At 39.0% G+C, this 18,823-nt stretch overlaps 1 protein-coding gene across 3 annotated transcripts in view; it reads left to right on the top strand.

Moving 5' to 3' along the window:
- ASTN2 (astrotactin 2) overlaps nt 1–18,823 on the top strand; it is a 997,527-nt gene that overhangs the window by 724,430 nt on the left and 254,274 nt on the right. The gene's annotated exons all lie outside the window — the stretch shown is intronic.

Below are 18,823 nucleotides of genomic sequence, written 5' to 3'. Positions count from 1 at the left end.
TAGGTGGTTACACAAGGCCACCTACGCCTAAGTGTTGGAGCCCAGATTTGTACCCAATTCTGTCTGAGAACCCATTCTCTTAAGCTTGTTTACTCTTTCTCCCCGTTTTCTAAATTTCTAAGTGAAGTTTGCCATGAAGATAAACCAAGATTATGGTAGTTTGCACTTAATGATAACTATATTTGAAACATTGTAATTAGCAGGTAGGGGATAAGGGAGAGGTAATGACAAATGATTCTCACTTAGACCAGTTAGGGAGACTTTGCACCCGTTTTTAATTTTTTTTTTTTCCTGAAAACCACAGTTATCAGCCCAAAGTATAAATTTAGGACTGTTCATAGTCTTACATATATACATATTGTATATGTATGTATATGTATCAATACAGACATACTGATGTTTCCCTAATTACAGAGGAGTGTTAAAAATACTCCTGGGGATCTAGCTCAAGCAAGTGTTTTGAAAAAAAAAAAAAAAAAATCTCTCTTCTCCCTTAAACAAAAAAATCAGTGTTTGACTCTTCTTTAATGTTTAAGTTACTTACCAGTTAAATGAATTATTATACCTCCCACAAATCTTAGAGTAGAATAAGCATTCTAGGAAATGCACTCAATTTTTATCTTATAGCTTGACATATCCTGGCATGATATTAGAATTCCTCTTACACGGAGGCATTTAAAAAATAATCTTTGTGGAGTGCTTTAAACACTCTTTATTCAGCATTTTAATGTAACAGATTTTTATTTAACACTTAAATCACCTATATCAGTGGAACCACCCAAGGGGTTTGGGTTACCTTGCCCACTGCCTAGACAGAGCTGATTCATCAAGACAGGGGAATTGCAATAGATAAAGAGTAATTCACGCAGAGTCAGCTGTGCGGGAGACCGGAGTTTTATGATTACGCAAGTCAGTCTCCCTAAGCATTTGGGAAACAGAGTTTTTAAGGATAAGTTGGTGGGTCGGGGGAAGCCAGTGAGCCAGGAGTGCTGTTGGTCAGGGATGAAATCATAGGGAGTCGAAGCTGTCTCCTTGCAGTGAGTCAGTTCCTGAGTGGGGGGCCACAAGATCAGATGAGCGAGTTTATTGATCTGGGTGGTGCCAGCTGATCCATCAAGTGCAGGGTCTGCAAAATATCTCAAGCACTGATCTCAGAAGCATTTTAGGGAGGGTCAGCATCTTGTAACCTCCAGCTGCGTGACTCCTAAACTGCAATTTCTAATCTTGTGGCTAATGTTAGTCCTACAAAGGCAATCTAGTCCCCAGGCAAGCAGGTCTGCTTTGGGATAGGGTTGTTACTGTCTTTGTTTAAACTATAAACTACAAACTAAATTTCTCCCAAAGTTAGTTCAGCCTATGCCCAGGAATGAACAAGGACAGCTTGGAAGTTAGAAGCAAGATGGAGTCAGTTAAGTTAGATCTCTTTTACTGTCTCAATCATAATTTTGCAAAGGCAGTTTCAGTCCCTCACTTTGGGTTTTGTAACACCTTAATCTTAAGGTGTAGGGTATGAAGATGGGAAAAGGCTGTTGATTGCTCTGGCTTCTTCTTGCTGACAAGGGACGTAGTAGGAATGGGAGTCAATCCCAAGGTGAGAAGAGTGGGACCACTTTCAAGTGTCTGAGCGACTCATGCAGGTCTGGCTGGGCTTCTAAGGCTTGCATGGCGAAAACATTAGTACTCTCATCTATAGTTTTAGTACAGTATTTAGGTGAACAGCCTACTATAAGGTAAATAATGAGTCCTAGGATGAGGAGTACAATACTCAATTTTAAAAGCAAAGATTTGAAAGCATTAGTCTGGGGACTTCCAACCCACAAATAATTTAGGATTTAGTCAAAATTGTAGAAAAAACTCAAGAACAGCTAACAACAGCTAACAATAGGTTTCCTTTTGAAGCATAATTTCTCTCTCTCCAGACCCCATTTTTATTGAAAACAAATCATGATAGAACTGATTTGTTTACAGAAATATACTTTAGTCTTACTATACTTGGCCTGATTATTTGCATAAAGTGCAGCAAGAATAATTATTTTTCACTTAGGGTCTTTTTTGTTTAAATTAGCTTTGATAGAACTCTGTTCCATGAGGAATCTCAGATAAGAGTTTTTAAAAGCCAAGCTCAGCCGTGGGTTTGTATCCTCAAATACCTATGAGTTGGGTAAATTCCTCTCTTCTCAAGGTCCCAAAGTGACTTGGGGTTCCTGGGCCTGTTAGAAAGTGACATTCTTTACTTACCACAGGTCAGGAACCTTGTACAGGGACTGTATGACAGAACCTTGTACAGGGACTATAGACAAGGTATGAGGTTAGATTCCCCAAGGGGCTTTAATTGGCTCTATACATTAACTTTGATTCTTTGAAGGAAGCATGCCATTCCAGTAAAAGCCTTGGTAAAATAATCAATTTCTCCAATTGTGTCCTGTTACAAGAGAAAACAGATTCTTACTGCACTTAACTATACTGTCATAAATTGAGAATACTTACAAATAGTTTCCATATTCAGGAGAAATCAGGTAGAGAGAAACAAATATGCTCTAAATTTTTTTCATGGAAGTATTTTTTACTCATTTGTTAAAACTTGCAAATAACTCTAAAGAAATATGCTATCTTGACTCTGAAAATGAGAGGATTAGCAATGCTTAACACATCAGCTATCTATGAGAAGCCTAGAAGTTTCATTTTTTTCCTGTATTCCAATGAAACAATTTTTAAAGTTATCTGAGACCTGCACTCAGAGTGCGATACCTGATTATAAACTGCCTTTTGAAAAGGACAAAAGCAAGACAAAATGTCTGTGGATGACAAAAGTCTATAGCCACTATTAAAGCTACAATTGACTAGGAATCTTGGTTACTTCTGTGGCATACAATAATTTTATATAACAATTATAATTATTAATAAAGTACTCTAAATCATATCAGAATTATAGAAGTTTCCCATAATTTCTGGAACACATTAATAACATATTTATACAAATATAGTCCAAAGAAAACCAAACACTATTCACTCTTCACTTTGAAAGTTTTTCCTCGATTGTAATGTCACAGTCTCCAGAGTTTTTAATCAGAAACCTGCATTTAAGAGTGCCTGTTAAATTCTATAGCTGATTATAAAACCATCTGTTAAAGAGGACCGAAGCAAGACAACAATTGTGTATGGATGACAAAAACATTTTAGGGCAGCCACACTTTTTTTTTTAAATTATTTATTTTATTTTATTTTATTATTATTATACTTTAAGTTTTAGGGTACATGTGCACAATGTGCAGGTTAGTTACCTATGTATACATGTGCCATGCTGGTGTCCTGCACCCATTAACTCGTCATTTAGCATTAGGTATATCTCCTAATGCTATCCCTCCTCCCTCCCCCAACCCCACAACAGTCCCCAGAGTGTGATGTTCCCCTTCCTGTGTCCATGTGTTCTCATTGTTCAATTCCCACCTGTGAGTGAGAACATGCGGTGTTTGGTTTTTTGTCCTTGCGATAGTTTACTGAGAATGATGATTTCCAATTTCATCCATGTCCCTACAAAGGACATGAACTCATCATTTTTTATGGCTGCATAGTATTCCATGGTGTATATGCGCCACATTTTCTTAATCCAGTCTATCTTTGATGGACATTTGGGTTGGTTCCAAGTCTTTGCTATTGTGAATAGTGCCACAATAAACATACGTGTGCATGTGTCTTCATAGCAGCATGATTGATAGTCCTTTGGGTATATACCAAGTAATGGGATGGCTGGGTCAAATGGTATTTCTAGTTCTAGATCCCTGAGGAATCGCCACACTGACTTCCACAATGGTTGAACTAGTTTACAGCCCCACCAACAGTGCAAAAGTGTTCCTATTTCTCCACATCCTCTGCAGCACCTGTTGTTTCCTGACTTTTTAATGATTGCCATTCTAAGTGGTGTGAGATGGTATCTCATTGTAGTTTTGATTTGCATTTCTCTGATGGGCAGTGATGATGAGCATTTTTTCATGTGTCTTTTGGCTGCATAAATGTCTTCTTTTGAGAAGTGTCTGTTCATGTCCTTCACCCACTTTTTGATGGGGTTGTTTGTTTTTTTCTTGTAAATTTGTTTGAGTTCATTGTAGATTCTGGATATTAGCCCTTTGTCAGACGACTAGGTTGCGAAAATTTTCTCCCATTTTGTAGGTTGCCTGTCCACTCTGATGGTAGTTTCTTTTGCTGTGCAGAAGCTTTTTAGTTTAATTAGATCCCATTTGTCAATTTTGGCTTTTGTTGCCATTGCTTTTGGTGTTTTAGACATGAAGTCCTTGCCCATGCCTATGTCCTGAATGGTAATGCCTAGGTTTTCTTCTAGGGTTTTTATGGTTTTAGGTCTAACATTTAAGTCTTTAATCCATTTTGAATTAATTTTTGTATAAGGTGTAAGGAAGAGATCCAGTTTCAGCTTTCTACATATGGCTAGCCAGTTTTCCCAGCACCGTTTATTAAATAGGGAATCCTTTCCCCTTTGCTTGTTTTTCTCAGGTTTGTCAAAGATCAGATAGTTGTAGATATGCAGCATTATTTTTGAGGGCTCTGTTCTGTTCCATTGATCTATATCTCTGTTTTGGTACCAGTACCATGCTGTTTTGGTTACTGTAGCCTTGTAATATAGTTTGAAGTCAGGTAGCATGATGTCTCCAGCTTTGTTCTTTTGGCTTAGGATTGACTTGGCGATGCAGGCTCTTTTTTGTTTCCATATGAACTTTAAAATAGTTTTTTCCAGTTCTGTGAAGAAAGTTATTGGTAGCTTGATGGGGATGGCATTGAATCTATAAATTCCCTTGGGCAGTATGGCCATTTTCATGATATTGATTCTTCCTACCCATGAGCATGGAATGTTCTTCCATTTGTTTGTATCCTCCTTTATTTCATTGAGCAGTGGTTTGTAGTTCTCCTTGAAGAGGTCCTTCACATCCCTTGTGAGTTGGATTCCTAGGTATTTTATTCTCTTTGAAGCAATTGTGAATGGGAGTTCACTCATGATTTGGCTCTCTGTTTGTTATTGGTGTATAAGAATGCTTGTGATTTTTGCACATTGATTTGTATCCTGAGACTTTGCTGAAGTTGCTTATCAGCTTAAGGAGATTTTGGGCTGAGACGATGGGGTTTTCTAGATATACAAGCATGTCGTCTGCAAACAGGGACAATTTGACTTCCTCTTTTCCTGATTGAATACCCTTTATTTCCTTCTCCTGCCTAATTGCCCTGGCCAGAACTTCCAACACTATATTGAATAGGAGTGGTGAGAGAGGGCATCCCTGTCTTGTGCTGGTTTTCAAAGGCAATGCTTCCAGTTTTTGCCCATTCAGTATGATATTAGCTGTGGGTTTGTCATAGATAGCTCTTATTATTTTAAGATACGTCCCATCAATACCTAATTTATTGAGAGTTTTTAGCATGAAGAGTTGTTGAATTTTGTCAAAGGCCTTTTCTGCATCTATTGAGATAATCATGTGGTTTTTGTCATTGGTTCTGTTTATATGCTGGATTACATTTATTGATTTGTGTATATTGAACCAGCCTTGCATCCCAGGGATGAAGCCCACTTGATCATGGTGGATAAGCTTTTTGATGTGCTGCTGGATTCGATTTGCCAGTATTTTATTGAGGATTTTTGCATCAATGTTCATCAAGGATATTGGTCTAAAATTCTCTTTTTTGGTTGTGTCTCTGCCCGACTTTGGTATCAGGATGATGCTGGCCTCATAAAATGAGTTAGGGAGGATTCCCTCTTTTTCTGTTGATTGGAATAGTTTCAGAAGGAATGGTACCAGTTCCTCCTTGTACCTCTGGTAGAATTCGGCTGTGAATCCATCTGGTCCTGGACTCTTTTTGGTTGGTAAGCTATTGATTATTGCCACAATTTCAGATCCTGTTATTGGTCTATTCAGAGATTCAACTTCTTCCTGGTTTAGTCTTTGGAGGGTGTATGTGTCGAGGAATTTATCCATTTCTTCTAGATTTTCTAGTTTGTGTAGAGGTATTTGTAGTATTCTCTGATGGTAGTTTGTATTTCTGTGGGATCGGTGGTGATATCCCCTTTATCATTTTTTATTGCGTCTATTTGATTCTTCTCTCTTTTCTTCTTTATTAGTCTTGCTAGCAGTCTATCAATTTTGTTGATCCTTTCAAAAAACCAGCTCCTGGATTCATTGATTTTTTGAAGGGTTTTTTGTGTCGCTATTTCCTTCAGTTCTGCTCTGATTTTAGTTATTTCTTGCCTTCTGCTAGCTTTTGAATGTGTTTGCTCTTGCTTTTCTAGTTTGTTTAATTGTGATGTTAGGGTGTCAATTTTGGATCTTTCCTGCTTTCTCTTGTGGGCATTTAGTGCTATAAATTTCCCTCTACACACTGCTTTGAATGTGTCCCAGACATTCTGGTACATTGTGTCTTTGTTCTTGTTGGTTTCAAAGAACATCTTTATTTCTGCCTTCATTTCGTTATGTACCCAGTAGTCATTCAGGAGCAGGTTTTTCAGTTTCCATGTAGTTGAGCGGTTTTGAGTGAGTTTCTTAATCCTGAGTTCTAGTTTGATTGCACTGTGGTCTGAGAGACTGTTATAATTTCTGTTCTTTTACATTTGCTGAGGAGGGCTTTACTTCCAACTATGTGGTCAATTTTGGAATAGGTGTGGTGTGGTGAGGGCAGCCACACTTGAAGACACAATTGACAAGGGAATTTGTTACCTCTGTGGCACACAGTCATTTAACATAATAATTATAATTATTACTGATAACATATACTAAGTCATATTAGAATTATAGGAGTTTTACATAATTTCGGAACATACGCCAGTAACACATTTACACAAATGTTCCAAAGAAAGCCAAACATCATTTCATATTTGACAGTGCTTCTTGTATGTGTTTCACATGAAATAAGCCTATGTCATTTTTGGACTTTAGAGGATTTAATATCTAAAACATTAGGCTAGAAAGAGACATAATTTATAATTTTATTTTGGAAAGTTTGTCAAGTAGCAAAGGTTTAAAACACTGGATATTATAAAATAGAATCCCAGGTTACCATAAGTCATCCATTTGGCCAAAATGATAACCATAACTAATTCATTTGGCCAAAATGATAACTTCAAAAATTTTTAAAAAGAAAAACCTTTACTGTGATAGAGGAGACTTAGCTTTCCAAATAAGACCCAATAAAGATAGCATGAGGCTAACTTAATTTGTCTCTTTTCTGTCTTCCCTGCCATTTACCCAGAGGGAAAAACAAAACCCTTTCATTATCTTTTAACATTACATAAAAATCATCTTCAAAAGAGAAAACCAAATTTCATTTTTGCTTTAGTGCATCTTTAATGTTAAAACTACTTTTTAAAATAAAATTTTATATCCATTTTTAATTAGTTTGATCATAAGGTAAGATTTTTGTAAACTGTTTAGAACTCTTTACAATTTTCTATCAAACAGATCAATTTTCTAAGAAAACCTGGTTATTCAGACACATGGGCCCAGATTTTGGCCCCACATGAGTATGATTTTAATGTTTTAATCTATGGAAAAAAGCTAAATAATTTCTATCAAATCTTAGCGATCTTGTTCATACCCACAGAATGTTATTTACAAGATCAACCCTTTATAAGCCCTTTTCACTTTGCTTAACCTTCAGTTTTGTTCCGTTACACTTTTAGGTTAAGACAATCTTTAAAACTCTCTGAACTAGACAAAATTACATTCCTTTTAACAAAAGCCGTATCTCTATGCCTTCTTATAATCTTTTACCAAAAACACATTCCCTACACACCTTATATGTAAAACTGTTTCTCCAGTGGTCTCAATAACATGTTACAATGTTAACTCTTATACACTTTTATTTTTAGTGAAAAACCTGATAAGTAAGTGATTTTAATTATGTACTAGGGGTGGAGCCTAGGACATCAGACAGAAGTGACAATAAGGTCTGACTCTTTTTATTGTAGATGTTGGGCATGGCTCTCCATTTGTCCCCAGGCCTTATCTATAATCTAATGCCCCAAAGTAGGTAAGTTGAACAATTTTCAAAAGTCAAGGAAACAGTTTGACCTTAAAGCATTTAAGAAATCTGATATCTGACCTTAATTTAGTACAAGTGTCTACATTTTTAAGACATTTTACCAATAATCTTTAAAACTGTCTTTATTTCCAAAAGATTACTGAAGTCATATGAACAAAAAGGCATTAAAGTTTCTATTTTTCTGATAAAATATTTGATTTAAGTGCTTATTTTTCTAAGCCAATTAATCAGAGCTCTTTTAGATATAAACATACAACACATATAAATAGACAGGCATTAAAGTTTCTATTTTTCTGATAAAATATTTGATTTAAGTGCTTATTTTTGTAAGCCAATTAATCAGAGCTCTTTTAGATATAAACATACAACACATATAAATAGACAGATAGACAGATGCTTCAGCACTTGTAATATTTTTCATTTGCCAGTTTCTTAATTGGATTACTGGCTTCAAGGTGAAGCCCTTGGAGGAGGAGGGCCAGGAAAGCATGCCTTTCTAGGGCCAAATAAGCAGCAAATAAGCGGCTGAACGCAAAGACAGATCCACATAATTAAGGGTCCCATTTTATACTGGATCCTGGGTCCCCAAAAGGAGGGAAATACTATTGGAGAAGACAGTGCAGTACTTCTACCCTGTATTTCATTGCAAGGCAACCCAAAGCCAATCAGCCCATTTTGTAATCAGCCCATCTCTCATGGAAGTCTCATCTTCCAGTGGGGGGTGGGGATGTTTCCTTATCTTCCAGGTGGCCAATAGCATACTTCTCAAATCCAAGTGTGCAAAAAGTCAAGTATCCCTCCATAAGTGCTATTAGCCATTCCTTAAAGTATATTTTCTACCTAGTTATTACACACCAAAGCTCTCTCATAATGCCAAGTAATTTCTGATACCCCCCAAAGTCAAAACTGTCAGATAATACAATGCAAAACAGAACAGAGTATTTGATTTTGAGAGGGATCCATCCACTTTTAATTACTAGGTGTTAATGAAGAAAACAGAGGGATCCATCCACTTTTAATTACTAGGTGTTAATGAAGAAAACAGAGGTTTTTTTCCAAAACGGGATCTGTGGTGCCTCCTCTGTCTTTCCCAAGGAGTCCCAAGCTATGAGAAGTTATCTTAGTGCCTCTCATATATGCATTAAGAGTGGCAAGACAAAAAAATGGAGAAAAATAATTCAGTAGACTGAGAAGGAAAAAAAACCTTTTTCCAGAAAAACAAGTTCTGAGAAGAGAAAAACATAAAGGCTTTTTAAATATATCTATAGTTTGTTTATCCACTTTTAATTAAGCTGACTTTTAACCATAGTGCTCTTTAAAAATAAATCATTTCAAATCTCTTATTACCTGGCTTTAGCCATGCCAAGCAGCCAATATTTCTAGCTTCTAAACTTTACCAAAGGTAACTTCCTAGGTGCTTCAAAGACATGGTAAGTAGTTTCTTTTTTACAAGATTTAGAATTTCCACAAGGTAGTTCAGAAAAAGGAAAATTCAAGAGAGGAAATCAGAAACTACCATGGTGGGGAAGAAAACCTCAGTAAATGGCAATGCTACACTAATAACAAACCAGAAAGGAATCATTCCAGAAGCCAACAATTGAACCCAGGCCACCACTTTCAAAAGATAAAGCCTTGGCTACTGAGCTGTACAGCATTGAGCAGTTTCTATTGCTTTTGCTAGAAGGAGCCTGGAGAAGCCAATTTCAAGCTTGCAAGGCTTTTAACTGCTCAAAAAAAAAATTTTATGGCTAACTGTGACATGAGCCCGCAAATGTCTGTCCTCTGGTTGGTGCAAACCAAAAGAAAGTATCCCCACATGGTCACAAGGTTGAGCTCTTAAGGACACAAAACAAGACAGAGGAATTTTGTACTGTATTGGTTTCAGGGACCTGCAGCGAAATTTGTAACTGACCAGCCTGCCAAACTGGCTTGAAAAGCAGGCTTGTAAGCGATCCTAAATCCACATTCTATCCTGTGATACCCCTCTCTCCATTAGAGAACACAGAAAGACAAATTCTTAGCACAAAGTACACCAGATTTGCTACAGCCTAAGACTAGTCTCGCAAATCCTTTTTTTTATTAATCAAATCCTTGCAGGGGAGACAAATAGTTTACTGTTTACCCAGACAGAGAAAGAGAGAGAGAGAAATTTGGCTGGTAAAAATTTCTTACCGTTTTTGCTGGCATATCAGATTTCCAGTTTCCTTTTCTCTGCAGCTTCCAGAAGAACGGAGCAGCTTCTCATGACCCTGTTCTCTTGTGCTATAGCTGTGGGGGTCAAGCCACTTTACAATAGAAAATCACCCTTTACTGTTTTATGGAACCATAGACAAGATTCTTAATTTGCAAATGCTGCCCAACATGCTGCATAGGGAACTGAATTAACATTTTTCTTCCCAGCAAAATACGCATAACAAAACAGACATTAGTCACCTTGTTCAGCACCCAATATCAACCGAGCAAAGCTCAAACTTTTTCCCTGTTGGTCCCTGTTGTCTTTGATCCACTCCAGGTGGGAAGGCATGACCTCTAAATGGCAATTCACAGTGGGGTCTCTGGGCAAGGCCAAGAGCAGATGGTCACCCTGAGACAGGCTGTTGAGCTTTCTTTAGGGCTCACCAAATGTAACTAGACAAATAAGGAGGGTCCTCTGAGTTAAGCCTGCTGGACTTCCAGCAGCAATTCCTTCTGAGATCCCCTTCACATATACAAACACACACAAAGACATGACAGACAGAAGGCCTTCCAAATCAGATCCCTGATCAAGAACTCCAAGAGTATCCCTTCCAAACTATCCTCCTATTCTCCATCTGAGAATCCTCCTCGAAATCTTCCTGAATGAGAAGTCTCCCAAACCAAGACTCTTCCTACTAGTTAGAAAGAGCTAACCAAGAACCCCCTGCAAGGAGCCAAACAGACAACCCACAATAGGGCTACAGACACAGACACACCATGGTGGAGCTATAAACAGACTCCCTGCATTGGGGCTGCAGACACCCCACCATAGGGCTACAGACAAGCTGGGAGAAGGAAGGAGGCATTGGAAGCACCTAGGATAGTCACCAATCCAAACACCTTACAATGCAGCTACAGACTGACACCCTGTGATAGGGCTACAGTTAAGGGATATCTGCCCAGGATTATTTCTCCATTGCAATTAAATCCTTGCACATTGGATCAGCAGTACCCCACCAATAGAGTACCAGAGTCAGCCCCAGTCCAAAAGAACTAGGCAGCCACTTGGGCTGGCCTCTGGATCCATTGCTGGAGGGTGGGGGACACTGAACCATGAGCAGATAGCCACAAGGTCAATCCTGGACAAGTCCCCAAATTTGTAACTTCCCAAGGGATTCACCTTGCCCACTGCATAGACAGAGCCAATTCATCAAGACAGGGGAATTGCAATGGAGAAAGAGTAATTCAAGCAGAGCTTGCTGTGTGGAAGACTGGAGTTTTATTATTACTCAAATCAGTCTCCCTGAGCATTTGGGGAGCAGAGTTTTTAAGGATAACTTGGTGAGTGGGGGAAGCCAGTGAGCCAGGAGAGCTGATTGGTCAGGGATGGAATCATAGGGAGTTGAAGCTGTCTCCTTGCACTGAGTCAGTTCCTGAGTCCAGGGCCACAAGATCAGATGAGCCAGTTTATGTAGGGGATTGGTCAGGGTGGTTGGAGAAATTATAAAGATATAGTTATAGGAGATAGACACAAACCTTCTTGGAAGGCCAGGGGGGTTGCATAGCTTCAGTAAAAGATTTGGCTGAAGGCAGCTTAGTCCTCTTTACCTTTAGTTGATAGCAAAAAAGCAAATAACGAGGGAATGTGGGGAAATTTATCTAAATAGCTTGTTTACTCCCATTGTCCTAAAACCAACCTTTTATCATTCGTGGGCAGGATGGCTCTCTCCGGAGGAGGGCGACCAGATTAATTGCCCACAGGTGTGTTGACTCAAAGCCTTTGTCATTAAATCTGTGCTGAATAAATGCCGGTAGGGCCAGCTAGTCAAGGTGTGTGATTGCCACAACTCTGTGTGTGGCCTGGCCCTGTAGCCTCTCTTTCACTGAATATCAGTGTCTGAGTATGTTATTCATCTGTCATGCAGCTGGGGTCTGTGGGTCAGAACCTGGCAAGTATTGATTTGGGTGGTGCCAGCTGATCCATCAAGTTCAGGGTCTGCAAAATATCTCAAGCACTGATCTCAGGAGCAGTTTAGGGAGGGTCAGCATCTTGTAACCTCCAGCTGCATGACTCCTAAACCATAATTTCTAATCTGTGGCTAATGTTAGTCCTACAAAGGCAATCTAGTCCCCAGGCAAGAAGGAGGTCTGCTTTGGAAAGAGCTGTTACCATTTTTCTTTAAACTATAAACTACAAACCAAGTTTCTCCCAAAGTTAGTTCAGCCTATGCCCAGGAATGAACAAGGACAGCATGGAGGTTAGAAGCAAGACAGAGTCAGTTAAGTTAGATCTCTTTCACTATCTCAGTCATAGTTTTGCAAAGGTGGCTTCATCAGTTTGCTAAGGTTGCAGTAACAAAGTACCACAAGCTAGGTGGCTTAAAATGAAAAATTTATTCTGTCACAGTTTTGGAGCATAGAAAACTCAAATTAAGGAGTCACCAGGGCCACGTTCTCTCCAAAACTTCTAGAGAGAGATTATTGCTTGCCTCTTCCAACTTCTGGTGGCCCCAGGCATTTTTTTGCCTTGTGTGAGCATAACTTCAATCTCTACCTCCTCATGGCGTTTCCTCTGTGTGTATGTCTACGCATTCTTTTAAAGCCATCTGTCATATTGGATTAAGGACCTGCCCCACTCCAGTATGACATCATCTTAACCAGTTACAACTAAAATCACCCCATTTGCAAATAAGGTCGCATTCCAATGTACTGGAGATTAGGCTTTCAACATATTTTGGGGGAGGACACAATTCCACTGATAACACCACCCTTTGAGCTTAATATTGTTTTCTTCATTTATAAAGAAGATCTCTAGTTTTCTTTTATTGTCTTTAAAATAGGGATAACAATAGTTAACACAGGATTGTTGGGAGCAAGATGAGATATTATGTAACCGGTGAAGTGTGTCCAGGTTCTTGGTGACTTGAACAAAGAATTGGACAAAACCCACAAACAAAGCAAGGAAGAAATGAATGGAATTATTGAAAATGGAAGAACACTCCACAGTGTGGGAGGAGTCCCAAGCATAGGGGCCAGAATTTTGGGGAGTTTAAATACCCTCTAGATGATTCCACTGGTTACTTGGGTGTATGCTCTATGTAAATGAAGAGGATGAAGTAAAGTTATGAAGTTATTTACTTGGCCTATGCCCTACCTATGGAGAGGATATTTCCTGTCATAGCTTAAGTGGGAATCAGCCTTATGTTCCCTGCCTTCAGACCCTGTTTTCCTGTCTCAATTGGTTGTAAAACATTTAGCACTTTGCCTAATATGTAGTAATGTTCATTATATTGCATTTGTTATTATTAATAATATAAACTAAGTTTGCTTATTAAGGACATCATTGTCTAGAAAAAGTGAGGGCTTTGTAATCAGACAGAACCCCAACACCACCCAGCTGGAAGGGTATTTTAAGGAAGAGATGAAAAGATAATTTGAAACAATTCTTGGTATCTTTTTGCAACTGACAAGTTCTATAACTTTGGGCAACTAACTTAGCCTCTCTGTACTTCCCTTCCCTCCTCTGCAAAATGGGGGATAATAGTAGTCATCTACCACACAGAAATGTGAGTGTTTGATGACTTAATAAATCCAAAAGGCACCACCTGGTAAAGAATATGTGCTCTGTGGATGTTAGCTATTAATGTAATCATTATTACTGTTATTATTATTATTACTATTCTCCACACAGTAGTCTCATTTTCTTCTCTTATTGGCAACTGAATTCTGAGGAGGAAGAGAATATAGGAGAGAAAATGTAAGGGTTTAAAACTCTTATACAACCTAACAAATATGTCTGAGTCTAGAAGTTTATAATTACTAGTGTTTTTTTTTTTGAGACAAGATCTCATTCTGTCACCCAGGCTGGAGTGCAGTGGCATGATCTCAGCTCACTGCAGCCTTGACTTCCCTGGCTCAAGTGATCCTCCCACCTCAGTCCCCCAAGTAGCTGGGACTACAGGCTCATGCCACCACGCCTAGGTAATTTTTTGTAGATATGGGGTTTCACCATGTTGCCCAGGCTGTTCTTGAACTCGTGAGCTCAAGCCATCCTCCTGCCTCAGGCTCCCAAAGTGCTAGGATTACAGGTGTGAGTCACTGTGCCCAGCACTAGAATTTTTATGAAATAATATAAAATTTTATCTATCTATGTTACTTATCTGTCATATAGCAAATTACCTCCAAAACTTTGCCACTTGAAACAACACACTTTTTTTCCCCTCTCACAGTTTTTGTGAGTCAGGAATTCAAGCACAGGTTATCTGGTTTCTCTGCTTCACAGTGTCTTACAAAACTGCAATCAAGTTAATGGCAGGAGCTGTGGTCTCATCTGAAGGCTGAAATGGGGAAGTAGCCATTTCCAAGATGACATATATATTTTGATGAGATTCAGTTCCTTACGGGTGGTTGGACCAAAGTCCTCAGTTCCTTGCTGGCTTTTGGCTGGAGACTGCCCTCCATCCTTTGCCACATGAACCTCTTCATGACTCATTTGGTTTTTTTTTAAAGCCAGCAAGAGGGAGTCTAATACAATGGAAGTTACATCTTTTGTAACCTAATCACAGAAGTGGCATCCTCTCAATATTGTCATATTCTGTTGCTTGGGAGCAAGTAACTCAAGTGGAGGAGGTAGTAAATATGAGGAGGGGGGATTGTTGAAGGCCATTTTAGAGTTGTTCCCCCCACCCCAACTTGCTCTCTCTTCATCCCTTTTTCTTTCCTCCCTCCTTTTCTTATTATCTGTTGGTCTACTTAGTTCTACTTTTTGCTGAAACTCTGACTCTAATCTCCATATGATGTACCCAGCCCCCAGATTTTTCAGTCTAGCCTATACCTGATACTTGGTAAGTGCTCAATAGATGTTTGAATTCAATTTAAATTTAAAGCATAAAAGAGCATTTTAAAAGAGTCAATTTTATCAACCACCTTAATATAATCGTTATGATGGTTATATTTATCTAATTGTAAAGATTTACTAAGTTACTCTTACTCTGTTAATACATATCTATAATAATTCTAGGTATTCAAAAACTTTCTTTTCTAATAAATATAAATTTTGGCATTTTATTTACTTAATATGAAAAATGTTTGAAATAATTTCTTACTGGCCTTTATAATTGTCAAACTGCCTACCTAGGAGTTGACAGACCCAACTTTGAACATTGAACTAGCTCAAATAAGATTGCAAAAATGTCCTTGTGCAGATACATTTTTTTTTCCTTTCTAGTTTATTTCCTTGAGTTGATATGGAAACAACTGGTTCAGAATTTTGAAGCTTTATTTTAATATCATATACATTTATGTTCATTGGCCAGACCCAATTTGTAATGGTTTGAACTAGTATGGATAGTCAAAGGTCAGAAATAATAATAATAATGTTATTGCCGAGAGAAAATTCCCTGTGCAGTGCTAACAACCTCAGCTCAACTTAGTGCTAAATGAAAGCTGCTGGGAAAATTTCTCATAGGCCTAATTTCTGCCAAGCCCTGCATCTCAGCCCCAGTCCCAGATCTCCTGCTCCTCTTTGCTCCAGTATTTCAGCCAGCTTTCCTCTTTATGGTGGCTGTCATTAACCACTCCATCAACTGGCATCTGTAAGACTGCCTGGCCACAGACAAAGAGACAGTCTCCTTTACCCAACCCCTCACCTCCGCCCAACATATTATTTTCATGTCACTGCTTATCTATTCTTCTGTTTTATTTTGAAGAATAGGAAAATGTTATTGCTTTTTAAAAATACAATATGTAAGGCTAGGTGCGGTGGCTTATGCCTGTAATCCCAGCACTTTGGGAGGCCGTGATCCCCTGGCCCAGCCACTCAGTCAGACTTGACCAGCCCTCCTACCTCCTGCCCTTGTGGACACTTTGTCCAGGGGGATTGTCATCATGATCATCATCATATCATCATCACGGTGATTACTAGCGTTTATTGATTCCTTACCATGTTCTAAGTACTTACATAGTTTGACAATACTAGCTGTTATAAACAATAAACCCTTAAATCTCAGTGGCTTAATACAATCAAAGTTTTTGTTTGTTTGTTTGTTTGTTTGTGCAACATCCCAAATAGATGTTTTTGATTGATGGGGGGCTTTATGAGAAGTAGTGCAGGCTGGGCATGGTGGTTCATGCCTGTAATCCCAACACTTTGGGAGGCCAAGGCGGATGGATCACCTGAGGTCAGGAGTTTGAGACCAGCCTGGCCAACATCGTGAAACCGCATCTCTACTAAAAATACAAAAATTAGCTGGGCGTGGTGGCACGTGCCTGTAATCCCAGCTACTTGGGAGGCTGAGGCAGAGAATTGCTTGAACCCAAGAGGTGGAGGTTGCAGTGAGCCAAGATCGCACCACTGCATTCCAGACTGGGTGACAGAGCAAGACTCTGTCTCAAAAAAAAAAAAAAAAAATACAATACATAAGGAATCATTGATAAGCTGGATTTCATTAAAATGGAAAACTTCTGCTCTGTGAAAGACAATGTCAAGATAATGAGAATACAAGCCAAAGACTGGGAGAAAGTATTTGCAAAAGACACATCCAATAAAGGACTATTATCCAAAATATATAAAAAGCTCTTAAAACTCAACAATAAGAAAATAGCCCAATTAAAAAAATGGGCTGAAGACTTTAATATACATGTCACCAAGGAAGATAGACATATGGCAAATAAGCATATGAAAAGATGCTGCACATCAAATGCTGACAAGGATTCAGAGCCACAGGAACTCTCGTTCATTGCTGGTAGGAATGCAAAATGCGCAGCCACTTTGGAAGGTGGTGTGGCAGTTTCTTACAAATCTAAATGTACTGTTTGTTTGTTTTTTAGATAGCAACTTTTATTGAAGTGTAGAGCAGCAGCATAGGTCCTGCGCTCTGTAGAGCAGGGCTACTCCATAGGCAGTGTGTCCAAAGTAGCAGCTCTGCAGACGTATTTATACCCACTTTTTATTACATGCAAATTAAGCGGTGATTTATGCAGAAATTCCTAGGATAAGGGTGGTAACTTCTGGTTCATGGGATAGTTGCCGTGGAAAAGGATAGTAACCTTTAGGTGTTGCCATGGCAATGGTGAACTGACATGGCACACTGGTGGGCATGTCTTATGGAAAATAGCTTCCGCCTGACCCTGTTTTAGCTAGCCCTCAATCTGGTCCAGTGTCTGAATCCCCACCTCCAGAGCTGAGTCTCACCTCCTACCTCAATGACACTTTGTTGGGTACATCTTATGGAAAGCTGCTTCTGCCCTAGCCCTGTTTTAGGTAGTCCTCAATCTGGTCTGGTGCCTGAGTCTCTGCCTCTGGGGTTGAGTCTCACCTCCTACCTCCCTGTCTTCACTGACTGACACAATAAGTCATTTCTAGCTCACTAAGCCCAGCCATCCTTACATCTGTCCTAGCAAAATACTGCATTCCTCTCATGTCCCTTAAATCATAGTCTTACCATGTGATCTTTGCAATTGTGCTCCTTGGTATTTGTCCAAAGGAGTTGAAAACATATATCCACACAAAAACCTGCACATGGATATTTATAGCAACTTTATTCATAATTGCCCAAACTTGAGAGCAACCAATATGTCCTTCATAGGTGAATGGATAAATAGTTTGTGGTACATCCAGACGATGTACTATGTTGAGCAATAAAAAGAAATGAGCTTCTAAACCATGAAAATACATGGAGGAAGCTTAAATGCATATTAATAAGTAAAAGAAGGCGGCTGGGCATGGTGGCTCATGCCTATAATCCCAGCATTTTGGGAGGCTGAGGCGGGTGGATCACCTGAGGTCAGGAGTTCAAGGCCAACCTGGCCAACATGGGTGAAACCCTATCTCTACAAAAATACAAAAATTAGCCGGGCATGATAGCGGGTGCCTATAATCCCAGCTACTCAGGAGGCTGAGGCGGGGGAATCGCTTGAACCTGGGGGGTGGAGGTTGCAGTGACCCAAGATTGTGCTACTGTACTCCAGCCTGGGTGACAGAGTGAGACTGTCTCAAAAAAAAAAAAAAAAAAAAAAGCCAATCTGAAATCTACATACTGTATGATACCCACTGTATGACATTCTGGAAAAGGTAAAACTGTGGAGACTAAAGATTTCAGGAGCTTCCATGTTTCCAGGAGTTGGGAGCAGGGGATATTGATGAATAGGTGGAGCACACGGTATTTTTAGGGCAGTGAAAATACTCTGCATGGTACTACAGTGGTAGATACATGTCATTATACATTTGTGCAAACCCATAGAATGTTCAACACCAGCACTGATTATTATGATAAATTATGGACTTCAAGTGTTTATGATATGTCAGTGTACGTTCATCAATTGTAACAAATGTACCACTCTGTTGGGGATGTTGATAACAGGGGAAGCTATGTGGCAGGTGGGTGGGGGGGCACGAAAATAGAGAAATTTTCTGTGCCTTCATTTCAATTTTTCTGTGAACCTAAAGGTGTTCTAAAAATAGTCTTTAAAAAACAATACAAGTGAGCACACATTTACAAGAAAGAATCAAAACAATACATAATGTAGAATATGAAAAATCTCCCCTCATTCTATTTCCCAGCAATAATTTTCCTTTTCAGTTTTGTGTAATCTGGCAGCCGTCTTTTCTCAATGT

The sequence above is a fragment of the Pongo abelii genome, chromosome 13 (genome assembly GCF_028885655.2).
Source record: "Pongo abelii isolate AG06213 chromosome 13, NHGRI_mPonAbe1-v2.0_pri, whole genome shotgun sequence".
Taxonomy (NCBI): Eukaryota; Metazoa; Chordata; class Mammalia; order Primates; family Hominidae; genus Pongo; species Pongo abelii.
Note: the sequence above shows the minus strand (reverse complement) of the source record. Positions and strands in the feature narration are given on the sequence as shown.